Here is a 6,476-nt window from a genome sequence, read left to right on the forward strand (position 1 = left end):
AAGATGACATCTGAAATTTTTAAATCACTGTCAAAGTCTTTAGTATCATTGCATTTTTGACTTTTTCATGGACCTCAAATTTGCGCAGTGAGCAAAATAGGTGTCAAGCTCAATCTTCATGTTGAGGATCATCACTGGTGATAAGCTGTGCCTTCAAGAGACAGACAGTCCTCAGTGGATGAGTGGAATTTTGAGGGCATTGCATCAAGAGATAAAACTAGACCTGGAAAATATCTCTAGACTGTAACATTATGAAAGGTCCGAGAGAAAATTTGGGACAAAAGATCTGAACTGTGGCACTTTCCCATTGTACAGTTGTGCACATTCATCACAGAACCACCTTCCTCGCTCAGATCCAGGTTTGAGGCCCACTGTTTTGATGGATATGATACAATGTGCACTGAAAATGTGAACATGCAGTTGGTCAGTACAGAATATCCATAGAAAAAAAAATGGAAGTAGCAAGGTTGCTGGAAGTGGCGCAGCACTGCTCATAAAAAGTACCTTGAAGGGAATAGTGACAAAATTGAAATTGGAGCTTAATGGAGTCTTAATGGAGTCTTCTCGATGGTCTGTACGAGCCAGTGTTGGAACTTTGAGCTGTACAGGCTATAACATCACATTCACTGGCTTCACCTGGGATGGGTACCAGCCTTCATGGAAACATTTAATTAGGTCCGACCTTAGTGATGGCTTTGGTTCTTCCAGGTCATACAGAGGCTTGATTCAATCTCCACACTTACAGACTTTGACTCAGGGGCTTTTTACGGTTACTGCATTGGTTCTACCACTCACAAACAATCATGTCACTACAGCCCATCACCATTTGAGAACTGAGGACGTGAGAATTTGCTGAAGTATTCTTTTACAAATGATAGGTGTCGCCACCCAGACAAGCAGCGTGCAGGTATAATTGGCCTTTGAGTCTTCTCAGTCCATGAAGGCTGAGGGTTGAATGAGTGTTTCTGCAAATTTTGCCTAAAGTCCTTGCCCACATGTTATGCCATACAGGAGTGAGTAGATGTCTTAGAAAAAACTGTGGAAAATTACGATGTAAACAAGCTCACATCCAGGTAGATATTTAAAACCAACAAAGAGATTACAGATGACTGTAGCGTGCCCTTCATTACATTTTGAGTTTGTTTACCTTTTTTCTTCATTGGCTCGTCATTGATGTTTGACATTTATTTGCTATCCACGTAAGCAAGGCAAGGTTTCAAATGGAACAATTAAATTCTTTCACCATAAAGAAAGTAAACAATCTTAACTTCCAATCCAACTGCAAGTATCAAGAAACTATTGGGGTTGTCGAGATTCATATCATTCTGAGCCCTTATGAATTCACACTCAAATACTACTGAGACAGCACCATTTGCTGCCTTAAAAGATTTAGTGCTTAGGCCTTCAGTCAGATCCTGGGTTGAAGTTAAGGGTTTTGCCATAAGCTAGAAAAATAAAAACAGCAAGATGGCCAGCAGCAATGTGTCACTGTTGGAAGGCAACAATAACTCAAATATCCACTTGTTACAAGCAAAGTATACAAAAGAGCGTATCTGAACACAACATTTGTCGAGCCTATAAGCAGATGGGCTACAGCAGCAGAAGACCACAACTTCTGCCATACCTGTCCGCTAAGAACAGGAAACCGAGGCTACAATTTACGTGGGCTCATCAAAATTATGTGAGGGGTCTGCAGAGATGTTTTCTGTCCTTCTGGAGGGAAAATCCACAGCGATGATCCTGTCTCCAGACTGATTGTCTGTTGCACTCTGGCGCTGTCCTGCTTCGTGGCTGAGCCGAACCAGACAGCGATAGATCTGCACAGGACTGTCTGGATGAAGGCAGTGAAGAAGATGACCCTATGACAGGGTTAAGTTTCTGACTTGCCACAACTTTTTCCAGACAAATTCTATATGTGAGGAGCACTTTAGATCACGTGAAGTGGTAGATCCTAGGAATCTGAAGTGATCCACAGTAACTACTGTATTGTTGAGGATGGCAAAAGGTGGGAAGGTTTTTTGGGTTCTTCAAAAGTCCACCGTCATCTCCACAGTTTTGAGCGGGTTCAACTTCAGGTGGTTCTAACTGCACCAGTGGACCAGTTTATCTGCTTCCCTAACTATACACGGATTTATCCTCATTTTGGATCAGACCAATGATAGTGGTGTCATCCACAAACTTTAGGAGTTTCACAGATGGTTCTTCTGAGGTGCAGTGATTACTGTAGAGGTAGAAAAGCAGCAGTCAAACTGTGAGTACGTCGTTTTTCAAACAAAGGTAAGTCAGCTTGAGTCTAGTTGAATGCGATTGATCAATTGACCTTGGCCTTTCTGATCTACAGCTGCACTGTGTAAGGTATAAAAATGCTGCAACAGTTACTGGAGAGCAGGCAGAAGCTATTGAAGGACACACAAGACTTCAGCACAAGAGCCCTGATTGGTTCCGATGGCGTGCCGGGAGAATCACAGCTTCGGTGAGGCACGCTGTATTTGCCACAAGTTTAGAAACTCCCGCCCAAAGCGTGGTTAATCGTGTGTGCTACCCTGAAAAGTCTATGTGTATTGTGCAAACAAGATGGGGACTGGAACATGAGGAGGACGCACGAAAGGCCTACACTGAAAAAATTGCAGCACTTCACCACTATCTGCAGGTTCGTTTGTGCGGTTTTATTGTGAACACACGTTTTCCTGAACTTGGAGCATCTCCTGATGGACTCACTATGCGTGAATGTTGTGGGAAAGGGTGCTTTTAAATACAGAACGGACAGCATTAAGCAAGCAGTGGATGCGCAGGATAAAGACTTCTGCCTGGAGTTAGCTGCAAATGGACTTCACTTTTAAAGAGGACGCACTCTTACTACTGTCAAGTGCAAACACAAATCTTCGTGACCAGCGCCAAGCACTGTGACCTCATTGTATGGACCCAAAGAGACATGGCTGTGGTTAGCATCTTCCCTGATGTAGACTTCTGTGAACCACGATTGAAGAAAGCACAGGAGTTAATAAAAAAAAAAAAAAAAGTGCCTTCCTGAACTTCGAATATTTTTCTCTATGCGTAGTGCAGCTCTGAATATCTAATTCTTTCTTTCTGGGGTCTACTTTTATGCCTGATGTGCGTAGACATGTTCACAATTTGCTTTCACTACTTTTGTACTAACAAAATACCACTTTACAAAATGTAAATAAAGAAACAAAAGATTTTTTTCTTGCCTTTCAACGTCAAAGGCGATCAAAGTAGTTACAGTGACGAATAAGTGTCAGTTACAGTTTACAAATACATTAATGTAATGACAACGTTTTTATAACATAACGCACTACCAACTGTCTTGAAATTACTATGTCTTAAGAGAAATAATCACAATACATACAGCACACGTTTACGAATTTTTAACAAGAGCAAGTTTCAGTTGTCCCTGGTTTTACCACCACACTGGGACACATGTTCACCAAAACGCAGCAAACCTTCACTATTTTATCAAGAAGGGTCACATCTTCACCCTCACATGGAAGAAGTAGACGGATTGGCATGGTGGTATGCAGCATTTTGAACTTATTGCGCAAAGTACCTATTACTCGCTCAACATGAATTCTTAGGTGGGCAATGGCTCTCTTATCTTCTATGTCCCTGGCATCGAGTTGACAGAAGCCCTTTGTATATGCAGGGATCTTAACCTCTGCACACATCATTCCCACAGGATTTCTGATGGCAAAGCCTCTGTCAGCCAAAACTACATCCCCTGGTAACAGCCTTTGAAGAATACCACAGTTCTCTGTGATATGTCTGTCTGATGCACTCCCACCCCACCCCTTGGAAATGAATGAAATTGCACCAAGAGGTGTAATCCCAACGAGGTATTTCATGGTGTGTGTACCCTTATACTGAGAGTATGTTTGTGCATGTGCCTTTAAATTTGATGGTTTTTCTGTACAAATTTCAAAACAATCTACAATGATGGCTACCCGTTTTCCAAAAATTTCAATAAATTGAGGGGGCATTGTGGCCTGTAAACAGTGCCTCTCTGGCCAGTGCACCAAGGCTCCTAAGCGGGCATATAAAACATCAATGGTATCGGTAAAGACAGAAGACAGAGTTTTGTGGGAAACATTGAATAGATCACAAAGATGCTGGACAGGAAGATCAAGTCTGAGACGCATGAGTGTGAGTAATAGCATTTGGAAATGCGACAGTTTCTGTGACGCTGGCAGGAAAGCTTTTACATTGTCAAACACGGCCAGTAAAATTGCAAAACAAGGTAGTCCAGTGTAATATCTTACTTTTTCCGTGTCATCCTTTAAAAAAATGTTCATTCAGCTCTGTCTTTTTCAGTTGTGATTGAAGCTTCCTGTTCTCCTCCAACAGCCGGTTTACTTCTGCTCTGCTCTGTTCACAGCACACACAATCCTTCGTCTGTCTTGTAGCCTCTGTGTGTCTTACTGTCAGATCAAGATTTTCTACATTTGCAGTTGCTAACTCGGCCTCCACTTGTCCAACACAACTCTGGCCCACAGCCTCCTTGGCAAGGTGACTATGGTGTTGGTCTTCTGTCTGTCCAACTTGAGCTGCTCTTCATGTGTAACTGCTGCACAGGCCTCACCTTCACACTCTACTACTCCTTTATGAAAGCCTGTCAGCTACAAAGAGTACACACACAAAAGGGAAATGTTCAGCAGTATTCCAAATAAGGGCGCATGATTAATTAAAACGCTATGTGATGATTGCCGGACAGTGAGAGCACTTTTTTTAATTTTAGGATGGGGTGGTGGTGTTCTTTACCTCCGACTGCCGCTCTTTGTTGCGTTCGCCGTCTGTGACGGTCAGAATTAGATGTTAGGATTTCGGAGTGCCCCATATGGAGCGTTGGAACCCAGTCAGGATTTGTCTCATCCATTACATAGGCTGGTTTACCTACAATTACGCAAAAATAATATTAGCGTATCTATACATAGAAAGTATGTCTGCGAATTTACTCAGTAGGATGTTTGACCTCTGAGCGCATCAACATTAAAACTAATAGGCTATAAAGCTTGATTTGTACATATTTAGAACTTACCGGACTGAAAATGTCTGGAGCACACCAACAGATGTTTGGAGATGGAAGAGAACTTGATATCAGGTCTTCTCACAGCTGCTATCCAGGCTAGACGCCGTCGTTTGGTTACATCAGCAACATGAGCTCCCTCATGTTGCTTCCAGGTGGGGAAAGAATGAAAAGATAAACCGTTTTCAGGCTTGTTCCTTTGCCGGTCGCGCGAACTAACGTTACAACCGATTACACAGCAAGTACGAACCATAGCTAATGTTCTCCGTGTGCTTTCGCTCCTCTTTCGCTAGCGCTTTTTTTGACCCAGAAATATGGCGCCTCAACCAAAAATCCTGACCACGCCCCCTCCCGTGACATCACGCTTGGAGCGTCTTTGGAGCAGTCGACTGCATCCTTGGTTCACCTGTTTGGCCAGTAGGCAAACTGCAGGGGTTCGAGCAGGATTTCTTTGATGTCTTTCAGGAGTGTTAACACCATACATGCCTCCCTGCCGATTTCAGTGCCCCTCCCGATAATCTCCCGGAGCCACCATTCTCCCGAATTTCTCCCGATTTTCCACCCGGACAACAAAATTGAAAAGCCATATCGCAGAATTCATAGCGCGGCCCTGCCAATTCCAGTTTCCAACAATGGCGGCAGCTACTTAGTTTTAATATTCCTCTTATTATTCTTTCAGGGTCGCAAAATAAACTTTTAACATATTTTCAGGTGAGAATGTAGCTGTGTAAACTTCAAATATCTGAGCCGGCGAGAACACCAAACTCCCGACACATCGTTTTCAAACCCCCGCGGTCTTTCGCTACTCGGGTTAAACATGATATATAAGTCACTTTGACAACTTAAAAATGTTATTGTTTGGCTTTTTCAGTGTTTTATTTGTTCGTGAGTAACTCGGTTTGGCTGAGATTAAAGTTATTCGATTATATTAAATTAATTTAACTTTATTAATCCCTCGGGACGTTGTTTACAACGGTGACATTTAACGTTTTATGCGATAAATAAACACTGTAAAATGTATTTACCCCCCCCCCCCACAACAGCCCTTTTGAATGTCTCACTAATTCTGAGGTTGGCAAGTATGGTTAACACTAGTCTTTCAAAGGACTTAATGACAACAGACATCATGGCGGCAGGATGATGGTGGAGATGATGGGGGGAGGGGGCAATAGGTCAGCACAGAGTCTCAGATACAAGGGGGGCAAACTGTCCTGGAACCCCGGTGTTCCGTCTCTGACAGAGCAGACAAACATCCTCTTCACAGATCTTTAATGTAAGCAGGGGGTCAGAGGGGAGGGAGTGAGGGCTGCTGATTCTTTTTGTGTGGATGTGAGGGTGAGCATAAGGGAGGTGTGAATAGTTGTCTTTCACATCTGCAGTAGAAGGTGTTAAGGTCGTCAGTCAATTGAGGATCCTCTTCACAGAGGGGGGATGGACT

At 43.1% G+C, this 6,476-nt stretch overlaps 1 long non-coding RNA gene across 1 annotated transcript; it reads right to left on the reverse strand.

Moving 5' to 3' along the window:
- Positions 1-4,499: 4,499 nt before the first annotated feature.
- On the reverse strand, positions 4,500-5,310 carry LOC308396098. Its single transcript, XR_013971510.1, has 3 exons — positions 5,051-5,310; positions 4,774-4,905; positions 4,500-4,631 (listed from the first exon to the last, which is right to left on the reverse strand). It is a non-coding gene; the product is annotated as an uncharacterized lncRNA (long non-coding RNA).
- Positions 5,311-6,476: the final 1,166 nt, after the last annotated feature.

The sequence above is a fragment of the Rhamphochromis sp. 'chilingali' genome, assembly GCF_963969265.1.
Source record: "Rhamphochromis sp. 'chilingali' genome assembly, chromosome: 4".
NCBI classification, from domain to species: Eukaryota; Metazoa; Chordata; class Actinopteri; order Cichliformes; family Cichlidae; genus Rhamphochromis; species Rhamphochromis sp. 'chilingali'.